A 22,323-nucleotide genomic window follows, 5' to 3' on the forward strand; every position below is an offset into this window, starting at 1 on the left:
GAAGGATATTTTCTGGTGGACCGGAATGAAGAAGGATATTGCGGAGTATGTAGCAGTTTGTGATGTATGTCAGAGAGTAAAGGCAGAGCATCAGAAGCCAGCAGATTGTTACAACCATTGTCGATACCCGAATGGAAGTGGGATAAGCTAGGCATGGATTTTATCACGGGATTACCCAGGACTCGTTCAGGCTATGACTCAATTTGGGTTGTAGTTGATCGATTGACGAAAGTAGCTCATTTCATCCCGGTAAAGACCACTTACAACAGTGCTAAGTTGGCAAAGATATACATGACCAGGATCGTATGTTTGCATGGAGTTCCAAGGAGTATCGTATCAGATAGAGGAACCCACTTTACCTCAAAGTTCTGGAAGCAGTTGCACGAAACCTTGGGAACCAGGCTAGAACTCAGTACAACTTTTCATCCACAGACAGATGGACAGACCGAGAGAGTCAATCAGATTTTGGAGGATATGCTGAGAGCTTGTGCGCTAGATTATGGATCTAGTTGGGACGACAATTTGCCATATGCAGAGTTCTCTTACAACAACAGTTACCAAACCAGTTTGAAGATGGCCCCTTTCGAAGCTTTGTACGGAAGGAGGTGCAGGACACCATTGTCATGGGACGAAGTTGGAGACCGCCAGTTGTTTGGTCCTGACTTGATTAAAGAGTCTGAACAGAAGGTGAAGTTGATTCGCGATAGGCTCAGGATAGCCCAGTCCAGGCAGAAAAGTTATGCAGATTCTAAACACAAGGAGACAGTTTACGAAGTCGGAGATAGAGCTTATCTTCGAGTATCTCCACTTCGGGGAACACAGCGTTTTGGAGTTAAAGGGAAGTTAGCGCCACGATTTGTAGGACCATATGGAGTTTTGGAGCGTATGGGAGAAGTGGCCTACAAGTTGGAATTGCCCGAAGGATTGTCGGGAGTTCATGATGTGTTCCACGTTTCTCAGTTAAAGAAGTGCCACGCGGAGATGGCTGACATACCTTTGAGAGGCACAGTGCCATTGGAAACTATTCAGTTGGATAACAATTTGACCTATGAGGAGAAACCAGTTAAGATTCTCGAGTTTGACAGCCGAGTTACTCTCAGCAAGGTTATCAAGTTTTGCAAGGTTCAGTGGAGCCACCACACAGAGGATGAAGCCACCTGGGAACGAGAGGAAGATTTGCTCAAGGACCACCCTCACCTATTTTCTAGCCAACCCGAGTCTCGAGGGCGAGATTCATCTGAAGGGGGGTAGGTTTGTAACATCCCAAATTTTCAATTTGGAATGTTATACATTAGATCATCCATGCATATCATATTTTATTTTGCATTTTGGTTGATCCTAGAAATCCTAAGCAACTCAAGGACCCACGGAGAGAGTTGGGGGTTTCGTTATTTTCATATTTAAGTTTTCTCAAATTTTGAGAATAGAATCATTTGATTTTATTTATTTTATCATCAATTATTTCTATTACAAAAATATGAGAGAGGGAATAAAATGACTTTCCCAAAATAGAGAAATATTGAGGATCAAATAATAAAATCAAATAAGATTTTACTTCGGAGTTTTTCGGTGTTTTATTTGAATTTAGGAAAAATGTGCGTTTTTCAAAATTGCATTTAGGTCCCAAATAAATGTTCACCTTGTGCGGCTTGATTTTAGAAGCCCGTGAAAATTATTTCGGAATTTTTGGAGTCCGTTTATTATTTCTTTTTATTTTTCTTCTGCGCGTTAATAATAATAAAAAACGAACCGATCTACGGGCCGTGTCCGGCTAGGACTCCGGCCCGAGGTGGCTTTATAAGCCGGCCCAGCCCCGGGGGAACCCTAGCCCCGAGCCGCCCCAGCCGCCCGATCCCGCCGCCGCCGCCCGCGCGCCGCCGCCGCCCCGCCGCGCCGCTCGCCGCCCGCCGCCGTCGCCCACGCGCCGCCCCGCCGGAGCAGCCACCCCGCCGCGGCCACCCACGCGCCGCCCCGCCCGCACGCTCGCCGAGGTTCGCTGCCGCCTCGAAATCCGTGCCCGGTTTTTTTAGAAAACCGATCAGTTTTCCGTCGGTTTTTTCGTTGGTTTTTTTAGATTCAGTTTTTTTAAATAGATCAGTTTTCTGGTTTATTTAAATAGCGAGCGTTCATCTGTTCGTACGTTCTAGCGAACGTTCGTTGTTTTTCTTTTTCTCGGATTAAATCCGTGATTTTTCTGATCGCGATTCCTGATTCGATTTTCGTTTTAGTATAACTTTTCGTTCGTTTATCGGAATTAGGCGATTCAAGCGCCTGGAGTTTCGTATCGAAACCCTCTATCCGTTTAACCAACTTAAACAAGATTTTGCTACTATAAAATTTGCCCTAGATCCAGATTAGTAGAACGAAGTTTGTTTTCTTTCGCCGTTTGACTTTCGTTGCTTCGTTCGATTTGAGTCTTTTTGCCAACCGGAGTTCTTAAGTTGAACCTTCTGGTTAGATCTATTATTTGAGTTTTACCCGTGCATTAGATTCGTACTTATTGTATGCTTGTTTGTTTGTCTGCGATAGAATACCTGGAGTGCGCCGCTTGTTACTTCGAATCGCTAGGTTTCCCGGATCATCAGCAAGGCAAGTAACACTTTGATCATACCTTTCCTACTACCCAGTTTTATTGCATTAGATCAATCCTCACACATTTCATGATTAGGATCTAATTAAATTGTGGGATGGGAAGTAGTTGAGGTAGTACCTATTACCTGTTTATTATCAAACCTTTGGGAGTTACTTCTACGTTTGCTTATTATGCCATGCTATGCTAGTAGACGTGGATTGGGTGAGTGATGTCCATGACAGATGTGAGTTTGGTTAATTAATGGTTTATCTAAGGTGGCAACTTAAACACACATCTGGGTGGATTGAGGCACCTGGGTATTCCAGGACTTGCCTGTTTTCTTTTGGACCGCCACCCAGGCTCAAAGGGATCATGAGATTATTCATGCTAGAAACTTCCGTGTGCAACCACAAGCTATTATGGGCTCTAGCATAGTTGACTAAGTCGTGCGAACTCTTACAGTGGTAGACTAGCAGATGTAGGGGATATAGGTGGTACGGTCTACCCGATCGTAAGGTGCTAGCGCTTCTGAAAGACTATGTCTCTATCATCCATTTTCTCAAACACCTTGTAGTGCGAGAAACCAAACGGAGGCGACCGAGTCTTGTGGGGAAAAGTGTGAAAACCTCTACAGAGTGTAATAAACTAATCATGATTAGCCGTGTCCCCGGTTATGGACATCTTGAGTATCTAGTACCTGGATTTTCATGTTAATCTCAACATGTTACTCTAAATTAATTTTGTTGGGTTTTGTTTAATGATGATGCTTAATTGGGATTGAGAATGCTGCCATCCATTCTCAATGTTTAACAACTACCAAGATAGATAAATAATTTTTATTCCTTTGAAGTAGGGAAAAATTGGCTTTACGCAAAACTGTAACCATAGAGCTTTCCACCAGCCAAATATGCATATAGTATAGCTGTTTCATTCCATTACTCTCTATGTGTTACATTGCTAGCATATTCCATGTGCTGACCCGTTTCGGGCTGCAACGTTAATGTTGCAGACTTTTCAGATGACGATTAAGGAGTTTTTAGGTCGTGGTTCTAGACTCAATGATGCCGTTGGAGTTGATGGACTCACTTATCTTCCAAGCCTTCCGCTGTTATCGTATTTAGATGGCCTTAAGCCATATTTATTGTAATAAGTTCTCTTTTGAGACACTCGATGTAATAAGTGTGTGATTGCTACTCTGTTATAAATCCTCCGAGTACTGTGTGGTGTCAGCATTACTCATCCAGGGATGACACCAAAGCACAGAGATCAGACTGTTTGAGGTCTGGTCGCTACAGGTGTCCTTGGATTATCTTGGGGGTGCCATCGGCATCCCCAAGCTTAGGCTCTTGCCACTCCTTGTTCCATAATCCATCAAATCCTTACCCAAAACTTGAAAACTTCACAATACAAAACTTAAAGTAGGAAACTCGTGAGCTCCGTTAGAGAAAGAAAACAAAAGACCACTTCAAGGTACTGTAATGAACTCATTCTTTATTTATATTTGTGTTATACCTACTGTATTCCAACTTCTCTATGTATTATAAACTATTTTACTAGCCATAGATTCATCAAAATAAGCAAACAACACATGAAAAACAGAATCTGTCAAAACAGAACAGTCTGTAGTAATCTGTAGCTAGCGCAAGATCTGGAACCCCAAAAATTCTAAAATAAATTTCTGGACGTGAGGAATTTATCTATTAATCATCTGAAAAAAGAATTAACTAAATATAACTCTCCAAATAAAAATTACAGCAGTTCTCGTGAGCGCTAAAGTTTCTGATTTTTTACTGTTAGTTCAACAAGAATTTCCCCAAGTCTTCCCAACGGTTCTACTTGGCACAAACACTAATTAAACACAAAAAACACAACCAAAACAGAGGCTAAATAATTTATTTATTACTAAACAGGAGCAAAAAGCAAGGAATAAAAATAAAATTGGGTTGCCTCCCAACAAGCGCTATCGTTTAACGCCCCTAGCTAGGCATAAAATAGAAGATAGATCTAGGTATTGCCATCTTTGGTAGGCAATCCATAAGTGGCTCTCATGATAGTTTCATATGGCAATTTTATTTTCTTTCTTGTAAAGTGTTCCATGCCCTTTTTTAATGGAAATTGAAATCTAATATTCCCTTCCTTCATATCAATAATCGCACCAACCGTTCTAAGGAAAGGTCTACCAAGAATAATAGGGCAAGAAGGATTGCAATCTATATCAAGAACAATGAAATCTACAGGCACATAATTTCTATTTGCAACAATAAGAACATCATTAATCCTTCCCATAGGTTTCTTAATAGTAGAATCCGCAAGGCAAGTTTAGAGAGCAATCATCTAAATTACGGAAATCTAGCAAATCACACAAAGTTTTGGGGATAGTGGAGACACTAGCACCCAAATCACACAAAGCATAAAACTCATGATCTTTAATTTTAATATTAATAGTTGGTTCCCACTCATCATAGAGTTTTCTAGGGATAGAAACTTTCAACTCAAGTTTTTCTTCATAAGATTGCATCAAGGCATCAACAATATGTTCGGTGAAGGCTTTATTTTGACTATAAGCATGTGGAGAATTTAGCACGGATTGCAACAAGGAAATACAATCAATTAAAGAGCAACTTTCATAATTAAATTCCTTGAAATCCAATATAGTGGGTTTAGCAACATCTAGATTTTTATTTCTTTCAATCCCGCTTTCATCAATTTCATCATAAAGGTCTAAATACTCTGAATTTTTAGAACGCCTTCTAGGTAAAGGAAGATCATATTCAGTTTCATCAATATTCATATTGCAAAAAAAAGATTTAATAGGAGACACATCAATAACTTTTAGATCTTCATCTTGATTTTCATAGGAATTGGAAGAACACGCTTTAATAAAGGCATCTTTGGAGTCACGCATCCTAGCGGTTCTTTCCTTGCACTCATCAATGGAAATTCTCATGGCTTTGAGAGACTCATTGATATCATGCTTAGGAGGAATAGATATAAGCTTTAAAGAATCAACCTTGAGAGAAATTCTATCAACGTTCCTAGCCAAATCATCAACTTTAAGCAATTTCTCTTCAAGCAAAGCATTAAAATTCTTTTGTGAATTCATAAACTCTTTAACACTATTCTCAAATTCAGAGGGCATCTTATTATAATTTCCATAAGAGTTGTTGTAGGAATTCCCATAATTATTAGAAGGATTACTAGGATATGGCCTAGGATTAAAATTCCCTCTATAAGCGTTGTTACCAAAATTATTCCTACCAACAAAATTCACATCCATAGATTCATTATTATTATCAATCAAAGTAGACAAAGGCATATCATTAGGATCAGAAGAAACACTCTTAGTAACAAATAATTTCATAAGTTCACCCATCTTTCCACTCAACACATTGATTTCTTCTATCGCATGCACTTTTTTATTAGAAGTTCTTTTAGTATGCCATTGAGAATAATTAACCATAATATTATCTAGGAGTTTAGTAGCATCTCCTAAAGTGATTTCCATAAAAGTACCTCCTGCGGCCGAATCTAAAAGATTTCTAGAAGCAAAATTCAATCCGGCATAAAATTTTTGTATAATCATCCACAAATTCAAACCATGAGTAGGGCAATTATGTATCATTAATTTCATTCTCTCCCAAGCTTGTGTAACATGTTCATGATCAAGTTGTTTAAAGTTCATAATATCGTTTCTAAGAGAGATGATCTTAGCGGGAGGGAAATACTTAGAGATAAAAGCATCCTTGCACTTGTTCCAGGAATCAATACTATTTTTAGGCAAAGACGAAAACCAAGCTTTAGCATGATCTCTAAGCGAAAAAGGAAATAGCTTCAATTTAATGACATCATTATCGACATCTTTTTTCTTTTGCATATCACATAAATCAACGAAGCTATTCAGATGAGTAGCGGCATTTTCATTAGGAATGCCGGCGAATTGATCTTTCATAACAAGATTCAACAAAGCAACATTGATTTCACAAGATTCAGTATTGGCAAGAGGAGCAATCAGAGTGCTAAGGAAATCATTATTATTGGTATTGGTGAAGTCACACAATTTGGTAGTATCTTGAGCCATCGCGACAAACAAGCAAACAAACTAGAACACGAGAAAACAAAAGCAAACGGGCAAAAGAGGCAAATAGAGAGGGAGGATAGAGAGAGAGAGAGGGCGAATATAATGGCAAGGGTGAATTGGGGGGAGAGGAAAACGAGAGGCAAATGGCAAATAATGTAATGCGAGAGATAGGGATTGTGATGGGTACTTTGTATGTTGAATTTTTGCGTAGACTCCCCGGCAACGGCGCCAGAAATGGCTCGTTGTCGGGAGTCAGATCTTGACTTGACTTGCGCGAACCTCCCCGGCAACGGCGCCAGAAATTCTTCTTGCTATCTCTTGAGCTTGCGTTGGATTTCCCCAAAGAGGAAAGGATGATGCAGCAGAGTAGCGTAAGTATTTCCCTCGGTTTTTGAGAACCAAGGTATCAATCCAGTAGGAGGCCATGCTCAAGTCCCTCGTACCTGCACAAAATGGTAGCTACTCGCAACCAACGCGATTAGGGGTTGTCAATCCCTTCACGGTCACTTACGAGAGTGAGATCTGATAGATATAATATTTTTGGTATAAAGATGCAAAGCGAAAAGTAAAGGCAAAGTAAAAAACCAAACCAAGATTATAGTAATGGAGATTGATATGATGAGAATAGACCCGAGGGCCATAGGTTTCACTAGTGGCTTCTCTCAAGAGCATAAGTATTCTACGGTGGGTGAACAAATTACTATTGAGCAATTGACAGAATTGAGCATAGTTATGAGAATATCTAGGCATGACCATGTATATAGGCATCACGTCCGTGACAAGTAGATCGAAACGATTCTGCATCTAGTACTATTACTCCACTCATCGACCGCTATCCAGCATGCATCTAGAGTATTAAGTTAAAAACAGAGTAACACCTTAAGCAAGATGACATGATGTAGAGAGATAAATTCATGCAATATGAAATAAACCCCATCTTGTTATCCTCGATGGCAACGATCCAATACGTGCCTTGCTGCCCCTTCTGTCACTGGGAAAGGACACCGCAAGATCGAACCCAAAGCTAAGCACTTCTCCCATGGCAAGAACTACCAATCTAGTTGGCCAAACCAAACGGATAATTCGAAGAGACTTGCAAAGATAACCAATCATACATAAAAGAATTCAGAGAAGATTCAAATATTATTCATAGATAGACTTGATCATAAACCCACAATTCATCGGTCTCAACAAACACACCGCAAAAAGAAGATTACATCGAATAGATCTCCACAAGAGAGGGGGAGAACTTTGTATTGAGATCCAAAAAGAGAGAAGAACCCATCTAGCTACTAACTATGGACCCGAAGGTCTGAGGTAAAATACTCACACTTCATCGGAGGGGCTATGATGATGTAGAAGCCCTCCGTGATGACGGCCCTCTTCCGGCGGAGCTCCGGAAAAGGCCCCAAGATGGGAGCTCGTGGATACAGAAAGTTGTGGCGGTGGAATTAGGTTTTTGGCTCCTTTTTTGTTTGTTTGGGGGTACATAGGTATATATAGGAGGAAGGAGTACGTCGGTGGAGCTCCGAGGGGCCCATGAGGCAGGGGGTGCGCCCTATGGGGGTGCGCCCCCACCCTCGTGACCGCCTCATTTGTTCCTTGGAGCAGGGTCCAAGTCTCCTCGATCACGTTCGGTGAGAAAATCACGTTCCCAAAGGTTTTATTCCGTTTGGACTTCGTTTGATATTCCTTTCTTCGAAACACTGAAATAGGCAAAAAAACAGCAATTCTGGGTTGGGCCTCCGGTTAATAGGTTAGTCCCAAAAATAATTTAGAAGTGGAAAATAAAGCCCAATATAGTCCAAAACAGTAGATAATATAGCATGGAGCAATCACAAATTATAGATACGTTGGAGACGTATCATGCCCTCGGCAGGATCTGGTAGATAGTGAGGCTTCTCAGCCTTTTTCATTTGTAGATGTCTGTACTCAGACATGTTAAGCTTCCGCTTGTGCTTGTTGCTTGTATGCTCTGTATGTTGGGGTCATGAGACCCATGTTTGTAATGCTTGGCTCCTCGGAGCCTAATGAATAAATACTTTGAGTCGTAGAGTCTTGTTGTGATGCCATGTTGTATTTACACATATCGAGCATATTGTGTGTATGATTTGAAATGCTTGGTATGTGTGGGATCCGACAACCTAGTTGTTTATCCTTGGTAGCCTCTCTTATGGGGAAATGTAGTCTTGTGCCTCCATGAGCCATAGTAGTCCGCTACAGCCCGGTTCACTGGAGTCCTGCTAGCCCAGCACTACTGCTCCGGAACACTTGATTGGCCGGCATGTGATTCACTTCGTTCCTGTGTGTGTCCCTTCGGGGAAATGTCACGCGGTGACATCCGGAGTCCTGCCTAGCCTGCTACAGCCCGGTTCAATGGAGTCCTATTAGCCCAGTGCTACAGCCCTGATTCGCACGCTGCTGACCGACATCCTCGATGTTGATTCATGTATGCCTGTCCCCGTAAGTTAGTGACACTTTGGGTTCACGACTAGTCATGTCAGCCCGAGTTCTTTGTTATATGGATGCTAGCGACACTATCATATACGTGAGCCAAAAGGCGCAAACGGTCCCGGGCCAGGTAAGGTGGCATCCGTGGGAATACCGTGTGTGAGGCCGCAAAGTGATATGATGTGTTACATGCTAGATCAGTGTGACTTAGGATCGGGGTCCTGACATCCTGGTACTGAAGAAGAACAAGCAGTGGCGAATGTTTATTGATTACACTAGCCTCAACGAAGCATGCCCCAAGGACCCGTTCGCTTTGCCAAGGATCGACCAAGTGATAGACTCCACAACCGGATGCGAGCTGTTGAGTTTCTTGGATGCATATTCAGGATATCACCAGATCAAGTTGAACCCGGCCGACAGACTGAAGACCGCCTTCATCACGCCGTTTGGAGCCTTCTGCTACTTGACCATGACGTTCGGCTTGAGGAATGCCGGCGCCACCTTCCAACGTTGCATGCTGAAGTGCCTCCTTAAGCAACTCGGCAGAAACGCCCACGTTTATGTGGACGACGTGGTGGTGAAGACGGAGAAGCATGGAACACTGCTAGAAGACCTCAAGGAGACCTTTGAGAACTTGCGCCGATTTCAAATCAAGCTCAACCCGGAGAAATGCGTCTTCGGAGTACCAGCTGGCCAGCTTCTTGGCTTCCTGGTCTCTGAACGCGGCATAGAATGCAACCCTATGAAGATCAAGGCCATTGAGAGGATGGAAGTACCCGGCCGACTGCTGGACGTACAAAAGTTCACCGGCTGTTTGGCATCCATCAGCCGATTCATCAGTCGGCTGGGCAAGAAGGCTCTCCCCCAATACCAACTCATGAAGAAGACCACTTTTTTCGAGTGGAACCACAAGGCAGATGAAGCTTTTCTCCAACTAAAGAAGATGTTGACTACTACACTTGTTCTGGCGGCTCCGACTCCTAAGGAACCCATGCTCCTGTACATCGCTGCCACCAGCCGAGTAGTCAGCACCGTCATCGTGGTAGAGCGCAAGGAGGATGGCAAGGCACTACCAGTCCAGAGACCGGTGTATTATTTGAGTGAAGTACTGTCGACCTCCAAGCAAAACTATCCCCACTACCAGAAGATGTGCTACGGCGTGCACTTTGCCGCCAAGAAATTGAAGCCTTACTTCCAAGAACATCCAATCACTGTGGTCTGCACAGCTCCACTAGCCGAGATCATTGGGAGCCGGGATGCTTCGGGCCAAGTGGCCAAATGGGCCATAGATTTGCCCCCCTACACCATCTACTACCAGCCTCGCACCGCCATCAAGTCGCAAGCACTGGCCGACTTCCTCATCGACTGGGCCAAGACCCAGTATCTGCCGCCAGCACCCGACTCCACCCATTGGCGAATGCATTTTGACGGCTCCAAGATGCGCACTGGCTTGGGAGCTGGCATCGTCCTCACCTCTCCCAAAGGCGACAAGCTCAAATATGCGCTGCAAATCCATTTTGCCGCCTCCAACAACGTCGCCGAATACGAGGCACTCATTCACGGGCTCCGGCTGGCCAAAGAGCTTGGCATTCACCAGATCCTATGCTATGGTGACTCCGACTTGGTGGTCCAACAGTCGTCAGGCGATTGGGACGCCAAAGACGCAAACATGGCAAGCTACCGCTTCCTCGTACAGCAACTCAGTGGATATTTTGAGGGGTGCGAATTTCTCCATGTACCAAGAAACGACAACGACCAAGCAGACGCCCTGGCTCGAACCGGCTCCACCCGTCAAGCAATACCGTCCGGTGTCGCCCTTCAGCGCCTCCTTAAGCCATCTGTCAAGACATCGCCAGAGTCAGACTCTATCTTCATGCCGGCTCCTCCTGAAGCAGTCGGATCCGACTCGAGAGCCCCCGCAGACGGCACGAGCATTCCAGCAGGTGGCGCGGGGGTCGTGACAGTCGCACCCGACCTGGGGACTGCGGCGGTCGGCCCGGAGACTTCAGAACCCACCCTGAGGACTGCGCCAATCGGCCCGGGGACTTCACCGACGCAGCAAGCGGCTGCCGACTCCAACCCTCTGCCTCCCGGCCCAGCCGCCCTTGTCCAAGTCGCAGTCCTGACAGTTGCAGAAATTGCAGCACCTTCATGGGCCCATCCCATCCTCAAATTCCTGGTGAACAAAGAGCTGCCAACTGACGAGATCTTAGCTCGACAAGTGCAACGCCGGGCGGCAGCCTACACCATAGTCAACAGAGAGCTTGTAAGGCGCAGTGTCACTCGTGTCTACCAGCGCTGCATGGAGCCGGAGCAATGCCATGCAATTCTCAAGGACATCCATCAAGGCGAGTGTGGCCACCATGCGACTTCAAGAGCACTCGTCGCCAAATCCTTCCGCCATGGTTTCTTCTGGCCGACTGCTCTTGAAGACGCCAATGTCTTGGTCCAAAAATGCAAAGGGTGCTAGAAGTTCCGCTCCAAGCCACATCAGCCGGCTTCTGCACTCAAGACTATTCCCATTGTCTGGCCCTTTGCTGTTTGGGGCCTAGACATGGTGGGACCATTCAAGACGGCACGAGGCGGCTTGACTCACTTACTTGTCACAGTGGACAAGTTCACCAAGTGGATAGAAGTAAAACCAATCAAGAAGTTGAATGGTCCGACCGCTGTGACTTTCATCTCCGACATCACAATTCGGTACGCCATACCGCACAACATCATCACCGACAACGGCACAAACTTTGCCAAAGGCGCCTTGGCCCGTTTTTGCGCGACGCAGGGCATCCGACTGGACTTAGCGTCCGTTGCCCATCCGCAGTCCAACGGCCAGGTAGAGCGAGCAAACGGCCTCATCCTGTCCGGCATCAAGCCTCGACTGGTTGAGCCTCTAGAGCGCTCGGCTGGCTGCTGGCTTGACGAGTTGCCAACCATCCTCTGGAGCCTGCGCACAACTCCAAACAACTCAACCAACTTCACACCCTTCTTCCTCATCTACGGTGCCGAAGCCGTCATCCCAACAGACATAGAATTCGAGTCCCCTCGAATCACCATGTACACCAAAGAGGAAGCAGAAGAAGCACGTCAAGACGGCGTCGATCTGCTGGAAGAGGGCCAGCTGTTGGCACTCAGCCAGTCCAGCATCTACCAGCAGATCATGCGCCGATACTACAACCGGAAGGTCAAGCCGAGATCTTTCCAAGAAGGAGACCTTATGCTCCTGCTGATCCAGCGAACAGTCGGCCAGCACAAGCTCTCAACACCTTGGGAAGGCCCTTTCATCATCAGCAAAGTGTTGGGCAATGACTCCTACTACTTGATCGACGCTCAGAAGCCCCGAGCACGCAAGAGGGACGACTCCGGCAAAGAGACGAAGCGGCCATGGAATGCAAATCTCCTCCAAAGATTTTACAGTTAATGCAGTATGTACCACACTACCTTTTGTATTAAAGTACGAAGACTTCGGCCCCCCTGAGAAGAGCTCGGGGACTGCCCTCTTTTATATATATGATAAGAATTCTGCCTAAGAGTATGTTATTCTTTTTTATGCCGTTTGGCACTGGGTTCGACTAGTCGGCCCGGGGACTTGCCGTCTTGTACTATGAAATGCTTCCTGCAGCCGGACAAGTAGTGTGTGGCACTTAAGCCGTCTCCTGTTAGAAGCCGCAGCTCGCAGAGCGACTGTCTGGTGGGCAGGAGTAAGGTAGAATGGGTGTCCACATGAAAAATGGCTAAGGACTCAAAGCATGTACAATAGTTTAAGCCGGCTTCCAGCCTTTTACAACCAATTCTTGAGCAGCCGGCTCACTGTTTTCTAATCAACTTGCTAAAAAACTCTAAATGGCTAAGTACTTACCTTCCCAAAAAAGCTAAGTACTTGATCAAGAAACAGTCCGCAGAGCGGCTGTCCGACTGGCAAGACGGCAACCAAGGGAAGGCGGCAAAGGAAAAAGCCAAAGAGCAATGGGAAAAGAGATAGAACACGGAGACATATTTACATAGAAAAGGCCCTTGGCCGAATCTTCAAAACATAAGTTCAAGATACACCCCACGGGTGGAATTGTGCAAATTAACAAGTTCAACGAGACTATTAAGCAGATAAAAGCAAAGATGAAGTGGCAGTCTAGGAAACTACAGACGGATTCGAAGGACTGGAGGGGTCGGCGGTGCCAGTTGCTGGAGCGGCCGGCTGGTTGGTCTCCGCTTGGTCCCCTCTGGTAGCAGCTTACTCGGTTGGGCGCGGCTCGTTGCTAGAGGCGAGGTCAAGCTGGGGCTGGCCATCTGTTCCGACCTCTGGCGCCTCCTCCTCGCTTCCTTCCTTCGCCTCGCCTTCTTCCTCGCCACTGGAGTCAATCACCTCCGCCGAGTCCTCGCCGTCGTCCGGGTTCAGCCCGAACCACTTCGGCGGCGCCTCCTCGCCGTTCTCAGCCTGCTCTAGGACGAAGATGCTGGTGTCGGTATATTCGGCGATCGACGCTGCGCGCTTGACGAGATCGTCTTCCACGACCACCAACTCTTCCTGAGCTTCTAGTCAAAACGTGGCTAGTTGGGCTAGACTCAGCCCAGGATACCATGCCTTGACGAACTCTAAGGCCCGGCGCGCTCCAGCCCGGGCCGAAGAGCCCTTCTAGGCCTCAAGGCGGCCAGCCGCTACCTCCAGCCAGTCGGTAGTCCGACTGGGGGTGCGCGGTGCCTGCATATCCGGCCACAGGGCGGCAATCGCCTGGGCGCCGACACGTTGAAGCCGGCGCAGCATTCGGTGAGCCGGCCGAAGGCGGGCCTCGATACACAGGATCTGCTCGCCAAGAGTTCGGGGGGCGTCGGCGGCGATCTGTGCGCCGTCTGCCCTCCGCCATTCGCGATCCGCTTCGATGGCTTGGTTGGCAGCGACCGAGTGGCCAGGGAAGAAGTCTGCCAAGACAGAAGAACGAAGAGCAAGATTAAAGACTAGAGGTCCACTTGACTAGCAGTCGGCAGCTTAGAAAAGAAAAATTAGGGGAAGCTCACCGTCGACGAGATCTTCGATCTCATGGAAGCCGGAGACCAGCATCGCCTCCTTGTCGGTCCAGGAGGAGCGCTCAGACGCGAATTTGGCAAGGAGGGCGGTCTCCTTGTCCTCCACCTCCTTCTAGGCCTTCTTGAGCAGCTCCTTCTGCTCCGCCAGCTGCGTGGCCAGCCGATCGCGCTCCTCCGCCAGCTGGCTGCACTCCTCCTTGACACGCAGCGCATTGTTGGCCTTGCCCAGCTACTGATGTAGGGTGGCGTTGGCCTCTGCAGAAGAAGAAGAAAATGTGTCAGTCGTCAACTAGGAAGAAAGGTCGCCGAGGAGATCCGGCCCGACTGCTCAGCAGTCGGCCCGAATCTCGAGGACTACATCCTGCAGGTGCGCCAGCGCGCCCCCGCGAAGAAAGGAATCATCAACAAAAGAAGAATAGTCGCCGGGGAGATCCGGCCCGACTGCTCAGCAGTCGGCCCAAATCTCGGCGACTACAGCCCGCGGGTGCGCCAGCGCGCCCCCACAGAGAAGTAAGAAGACTCACCCGGTTGTTCGACAAGTCAGCGGTCCGCTTGGCCAGCTCCTCAACATTGGCGTTGAAGGTGGTCACGTGAAGATTGTGGTAATCCGGCAAAAATTTTTTAGACAAAGTGTTGGTACTTGGAACTCGCCGATTAGAGTTCTGAGCCGCCTGCTCAGCAGCCGGACTGAAACTCGGGGACTACACCCAGTGGGTGTGCTGGCGTGCCCCCATAAAGAAGAACAAGAAACAGAAACAAAGAAGGAGGACGCGAACCTGGATGGCTGCTCACGATTCCAGATACGCCTTGGTGCATTCCTTGATGGCATTGCCCTCGGCTCGGATCTTGGCTTGGACGTCCAAAAGCGCCTGGTTCAATGAGCCCGTCCCGCCTCCCCGCACCCACCCAGTGGGCACGGCGCTCGTCGCCTCGGTGTCCGGGATCGTGGAGCTCGCGGCGCCGGTCTCCAGAGGGCGCGGTGCCGAGGCCGCCTTCACGAGATGGCGGCGCATCGGTGTGCCGACCTCAAGAGCCAGGCCCGTCGCCACCACATTTTCAGTTGGCGGCACCGGCGGGTCCGCCGGCTGCCTGGCTGGTGTGCTCCCGGATGGCGGCGGTGGCGGCACGATTACGTCCGGCATGGCGATGTCATCCCCGTCCCTCTCCATGATTGGGTTCTCGTCGCCGACTTCTCCAGTCTACGCCGTGAACTCCGATGGTGGCGGCGCAGAGTTCAGAGGGACGATGAACACCGCCGACTGGCGGTGTGCGGCTTCTTTAGCACGCTTCTTCTCCGCATCGGCGGCCTCGGCTTCCGCTAGCTTCTTCAGGGCGGCGACCTCTGCCTTGTCAGCTTCCGCCTTCTTCAGGCGGGCGGCTTCCCGCTGCTCGTGCGCCTCTCGAAGGTCGGCGGCCGGATCAATCCGCCGGGTGGTGGACGAGGTCTCCGCCGACTTCATGACGGAGCCAGCGGCTGACTTCTCAAGAGAGAGCGGGGCCCTAAAGTCAAGAATGTAAAGCAAAGGAATTTCAGATGGAGTCAACAAAGAAAAATTGAGGGCGCAAAGGAAGGTAGCACTTACGCAGAAACTAGCTGCGGCATCTTCACCTCCTTGCGGAAGCGGTTGGCCTTTGCGGCCGCTTCGTCCCACTTGGTCGCCGTGGCCGAGCCCTTGGGCTTCTTCGGCCGGCTGCCGAACGGGCTCTGCCCGGCCCTGCGCTTCTTAGCGCCGCCTTGGGCGTCCGGCGCGGCAGACGAGCTCGCACCCGGCTGGACGGTTCCTAGCTGGTGGCACGGGGCGACCTCCTCGTCATCGTCAGGCTAGTCCTCGAGACTGGCAGCTAGTCTCGGGCCACCCACTTCGCCACCTCCTCCCTCGGCGTCATCCTCCAGGGCCGCCGCCCCCAAGTCGGGGTCGTCAACACCGCTCTCTACCCGGTCGGGGAGGAATTCACGGTCCGGCCCCATGGTGCCGGCTGTTGGCTGGAGGAGGGGGTTCTGACCAAAGCCGACTGGTCAGATCGGACAAGATGGACTCGGCAACGAAGAAGTCAGGAGAGTCAAAGAAAAAGAGAAAAAGAAACGACTCACCAGAGGAGGAGGGGTGGCACGTGAATACGGCTCCTTGCCGAACTGCCACTCTTCTTTGAGGTTGCAGTTCGCAAGATAATTCACCATATAGGCTACGTCCTCATGAGGCATTTCCTTGGTGCACATCCGACTTGGGTCCCGATGCCCGCTCATCTGGCAAATCATGCGGGGGTGAACTTGGAGTGGGAGCACTCGGCACGCCACGAAGGCGGCCAGCAAATCCGGCCCGGTCAGGCCCTCCGATTGCGTCAACACTCGGAGTCGCGCGACGGCGCCGGCTCGTGCGGGCGTCAGCGTCCTGGCCCGATACGACCAGTTGGGCTGCCTCCCAGCCGGCGGGCCGGCTACGTAGGCCGACAGATTGACCCAGTCGCCCTCCGCGGAGACGTTCTTCACGTAGAAGTACGACCGCTGCCACATCTTCACCGACTTTATCAGCTTGATGGAGGGAAACGGGTTGTCGGCCCCCGACCTCCGCACGGCGATGAATACGCCGCACTGAGCCGGCACGCCCGCGGCTTGGGTGCCGAGCTTGGAGTAGAAGAACTCCCCCCGGAGCTCGATGGTGGGGAGAACGCCGAGGAAGCCTTCGCACAAGGCGACGAAGGCGGACAGCAGCACCACCGTGTTTGGGGTGAGGTGGTGCGGCTGGAGACCGTAGAATTCAAGAAAAGAGCAGAAGAAGCTACTCGCCGGTAGACCAAGGCCACGTAGGCAGTGCGAGCGGAAGACGACCCGCTCGTCCTCCTGTGGTGCCGGCGAGATTTCCCCCTCCATGCCAGACGGACCCGCACGAGGTCCTCGCCGGGCAGCCAACACGTCTTGCGGAGGAAATCGACGTGATCGTCGTGGACCTCTGAACCATCCCAGGTGCCGGAGTGCACCGCAGGGGGCGTGGCGGCGGAGGAAGAGCTCATTGTGAGCGGACCACCGTAGCGCTCGATGTAGCTTGAGGCGCTGCGGCGAGAGGGAAAAGAAGAAGTATGAGGAGGCGGGGCGCGCGTACTCCGCCGCTCCCCCTCCTCCCCCTACTTATAGACTCATGGGCTGCGAAGCCGAGGGGGCGGTTGTGGGATCTACTGCGCCCACTACCCCATGCCCCCACGTTTATCGCGCAAAGTTACTGCGTGCAGTAACTCCGCGAGAACCTCAACCGACCACCCCGGCCACAGCAGATCCGCTCGCGCGCCGAGGCGCGGTAGTGGCGGGCCCCGCCTGTAGGCATGTCCCATCGCGCATGTGGGTGGGCAGACTGGCCCGGCCGCTTGTTGCCACGTGATGGGCCCGAAACAGGCGGCGGCCTGGAAGCTTAGCTGGTATGCCACTAGGATCCCGCCGGGGCGTTTGAAAGTTTTGGACAAGTCAAATTGGACGAGTCCGACTCCTACCAGTCGGCCTGGCAGAAGTCGAACGAGGTTTCACCTCAAGCTCTCGGAGAAAGAAACTGCTGAGGATCCTCGGTCGATTGTCCGTGGCGCCTCATCAGCTTCGGGGACTACTGTCGGAGTAATGGGCCACGGGTAGGTTAACCCGAGGCCCCGAACCTTTCAAGACATCGGGGCTGACCGTGCCCCTCAAGACGCCAGGATGAAGAGCCACCTTCTGGAGGCCGGCTGAAGGAATAGTCGACTACCCGCATGCGGCTGAGTCCTAGAGGCGAGGTCAAGACCAGCCAACTCCCGCCTGACGGCTTCCAGAGAAGCCGGCCACCGGGAGTTGGCCCATGACACCAACGAAGCCCATGCCCTCATCAGGGGTGATGGGACAGGGAGTGGCAATAGTGAAGCCCACTCCCTCCCCTTTCCAGGGGATGGCTAGGCCACAATGCGCTGTACCAATGGAGATCTCCGTCTGGCGCGGCACTGTTGCTATGCCATCCCTGACATCAGCAACAGTGGGCAGAGTCCTGCACCCACGACGGCCTGTCAGTACGGTCCACGGATGACGGGCCCTACCGGTCAGCGAGAGTTTAGAAGACGGCAAGAGCGCCACCAGTCGGACCCGTAGGGAGCCGGCCCACGGGAGTTGGCCAACCCCTCCCACGGGTCCCCCGCGCCATTAACCAGACGAGACAGAGAGTGGCTATAGTGACACCCGCCAGACGGTGGGGCTGTAGCCACGACCCTATGACCAAGCCTACATCATTAGAAGCATGGCTGTAGTAATCAACAGTCGGCAAGACCCGCAAGCGGCGGGTACGGCCTGTCGGCTCCGTACCAGACCAGTCAACGGGGCCCACCAGTCGGCGGGCCCCAGCAGTCGGCAGAAAGGCCGGCAGGCGAAGAGACTGACGGCTGGGCCCTGCGCCTAGTCAGTTTACCATTGTACCCCTCGGGGTAGGCCTATATAAACCCTCCAGGGCACCCATGCAAAGGGTTCCACCCATTAGAACTAGACCAGATCATAGAGGGAGGAGAGAGCTAGCCCTGCCTTCTCCTACCTCCAGCATACAGCTCGAGGAGCGCCCTTGTACTCACTTTTCCTTAGTGATCATGCGGAGACCCCGCAGAGCAGGACTAGGGGTGTTATCTCCTAGGAGAGCCCCGAACCTGGGTAAGTACGCTGGCGTTCGTGTCTACGCCTAATCCCGCTTCCGGGCACCGGCGACGTTCTACTCGCTCCCACCATGATAAGCCATCCATTGGCATATGTCGCACCCAACCCCCGACAGATATCTTGAGAGAAGCCACTAGTGAAACCTATGGCCCCCGGGTCTATCTTCCATCATATTATTTTCCTATCAATTTGCTATTTCTCCTGCCATTTATTTTGCAATCTTTACTTTCCAATCTATATCATAGAAATACCAAAAATATTTATCTTATTATCTCTATCAGATCTCACTTTTGCAAGTGGCCGTGAAGGGATTGACAACCCCTTTATCACATTGGTTGCAAGGTTCTTATTTGTTTGTGCAGGTACAAGGCGACTTGCGTGTAACCTCCTACTGGATTGATACCTTGGTTCTCAAAACTAAGGGAAATACTTACTCTACTTTGCTGCATCACCCTTTCCTCTTCAAGGGAAAACCAACACATGCTCAAGAGGTAGCAAGAAGGATTTTTTACGCCGTTGCCGGGGAGGCTTACGCCAAGTCAAGTCAAGATTTGATCTCCCAGCAACTAGGCATTTCTGGCGCCATTGTTGGGGAGATCTACGCACAAGTCAAGACATACCAAGTACCCATCACAAACTCTTATCCCTCGCATTACATTATTTGCCATTTGCCTCTCGTTTTCCTCTCCCCCACTTCACCCTTGCTGTTTTATTCGCCTCTTTTCCGTTTGCCTTCTTTCGCTTGCCTATCTGTACTATGGCCGAACCAAAAGGGGCTAAGGGTTTCCCGGTTTTTAATGCCTTGGATAACCACTATATCATTTCTAAGCTCATAAATAATGATGCTATGGAAAGACCTACCGGGATTGCCAATGAGAATTTAAATAATCTTGATGAAGATGACCCCAGATTTTTTTGTTATTTGCTTGATGAATTGTTGAAAGATGCTTGGGATAGGTTGTTAAGGATCCGAGCTAGCTATGTAACCTAATATCAAATTGAAATATATTTAAGAAGCTTTTATATTAGCTTACCCTATTCTTTCAAGCAAGTTTTAGATTCTATTTTTGAAGAAGGTTTTCTTGAGGGGGATGCCATCGATACCTACGAAAAGATGAAGCCATATTTGGGCACCCCATGAGTGAAAAGGTTGAGTCCACCTCTCTTTTGTGTTTTTATCAGAATGAAATTATCAAAGAGATGAAGGCTAGCTTAGATGCAAATTTTCGTAGTGTGCTTAATCTTTCTTCTACCATTAATGGTCATGTGCTTTCACAAAATAGAAAGATAAGTGCTTTAGTTAAGAAAGTCTCCCTTTATCATCAAAAGGGAAAAGATGGCAATACCTAGGTCTATTCTTGCCTTTATGCATAGCTAGGGGTGTTAAATGATAGCGCTTGTTGGGAGGCAACCCAATTTTATTTTTGTTTCTTGCTTTTTGTTTATATTTAGTAATAAATAAATCATATACCCTCTGTTATGATTGTGTTTTATGTTTTAATTAGTGTTTGTGCCAAGTAAAGCCTTTATGATCTTCTTGGATGATTGTTGTTTGATCTTGCTGTAAAAAACAGAAAGTTTGCGCTCACGAGAACAATTTTAATTTTTTACCAGAGAACGATAAAATACTGATTCCAATTGAAGTAGATAAATATAAAAATTATTTAGGTCATCCTAATTTGGTAGAATTTTTGGAGTTACATAAGTATCCGAAACCTACATATTACTACAGACTGTTATGTTTTTGACAGATTCTATTTTTCGTGTGTTGTTTGCTTATTTTGATGAATCTATGGCTAGTATCGGGGGGGGGGGGTATGAATCATTGAGAAGTTGGAATACAGTAGGTTTAACACCAATATAAATAAATAATGAGTTCATTACAGTACATTAAAGTGGTGATTTATTTTCTTATACTAACGGAGCTCATGAGATTTTCTATTGAGTTTTGTGTTGTGAAGTTTTCAAGTTTTTGGGTAAAGATTTGATGGATTTTGGAATAAGGAATGGCAAAAGACTAAGCTTGGGTATGCCCAAGGCACACCAAGGTAAAATTCAAGGACAACCAAAAGCCTAAGCTTGGGTATGCCCCAGAAGGCATCCCCTCTTTCGTCTTCGTCCATCGGTAACTTTACTTGAGGCTATATTTTTATTCACCACATGATATGTGTTTTGCTTGGAGCGTCTTGTATGATTTGATTCTATGATATTTAGTTTACCGCAATCATCCTTGCTGTACACACCTTTTGGGAGACACACACATGAATCAGAATTTAATAGAATACTCTATGTGCTTCACTTATATCTTTTGAGCTAGACAATTTTGCTCTAGTGCTTCGCTTATATCTTTTTAGAGCACGGTGGTGGTTTTATTTTATAGAAATTATTGAACTCTCATGCTTCACTTATATTATTTTGAGAGTCTTATAGAACAACATGGTAATTTGCTTTGGCTATAAAACTAGTCCTAATATGATGAGCATCCAGGATGGGTATAATAAAAACTTTCATAAAAAGTGCATTGAATACTATGAGAAGTTTGATACTTGATAATTTTTTTGAGATATGAAGATGGTGATATTAGAGTCATGCTAGTTTAGGAGTTGTGAATTTTAGAGATACTTGTGTTAAAGTTTGTGATTCCCGTAGCATGCACATACGGTGAACCGTTATGTGATGAAGTCGGAGCATTTCCATAGCCTTTCCGAGATATATTGCCATGCAACTTATCATCGTTCCGTTTTTTATGACACGTTTCATCTTTGTCATATTGCTTTGCATGATCATGTAGTTGACATCGTATTTTTGGCAAAGCCACCTTTATAAATCTTTCATACATGTCACTCTTGATTCATTGCATATCCCAGTACACCGCCGGAGGCATTTACATAGAGTTATATTTTGTTATAAGTATTGAGTTGTAATTCTTGAGTTGTAAGTAAATAAAAGTGTGATGATCATCATTATTAGAGCATTGTCCCAAGTGAGGAAAGGATGATGGAGACTATGATTCCCCCACAAGTCGGGATGAGACTCCGGACGAAAAATAAAAAGAAAGAAAGAAAGAAAAAAGAGGCCATAAAAAATAAGAGGAAAAGGCCCAAATAAAAAAATGAGAGAAAAAGAGAGAAGGGGCAACGTTACTATCCTTTTACCACACTTGTGCTTCAATGTATCACCATAATCTTCATGATAGAGAGTCTCCTAGGTTATCACTTTCATATACTAGTGGGAATTTTACATTATAGAACTTGGCTTGTATATTCCAATGATGGGCTTCCTCAAAATGCCCTAGGTCTTCGTGAGCAAGCGAGTTGGATGCACACCCACTTAGTTTCTTTTGTTGAGCTTTCATACACTTGTAGCTCTAGTGCATCCATTGCATGGCAATCCCTACTCAGTCACGTTGATATCTATTGATGGGCATCTCTATAGCCCGTTGATACGCCTAGTTGATGTGAGACTAGCTTCTCCTTTTTGTCTTCTCCCCAACCACCCTTCTATTCCACATATAGTGCTATGTCCATGGCTCACGCTCATGTAATGCATCATCATGTG

Source organism: Triticum urartu, chromosome 4 (assembly GCF_003073215.2).
Source record: "Triticum urartu cultivar G1812 chromosome 4, Tu2.1, whole genome shotgun sequence".
NCBI classification, from domain to species: Eukaryota; Viridiplantae; Streptophyta; class Magnoliopsida; order Poales; family Poaceae; genus Triticum; species Triticum urartu.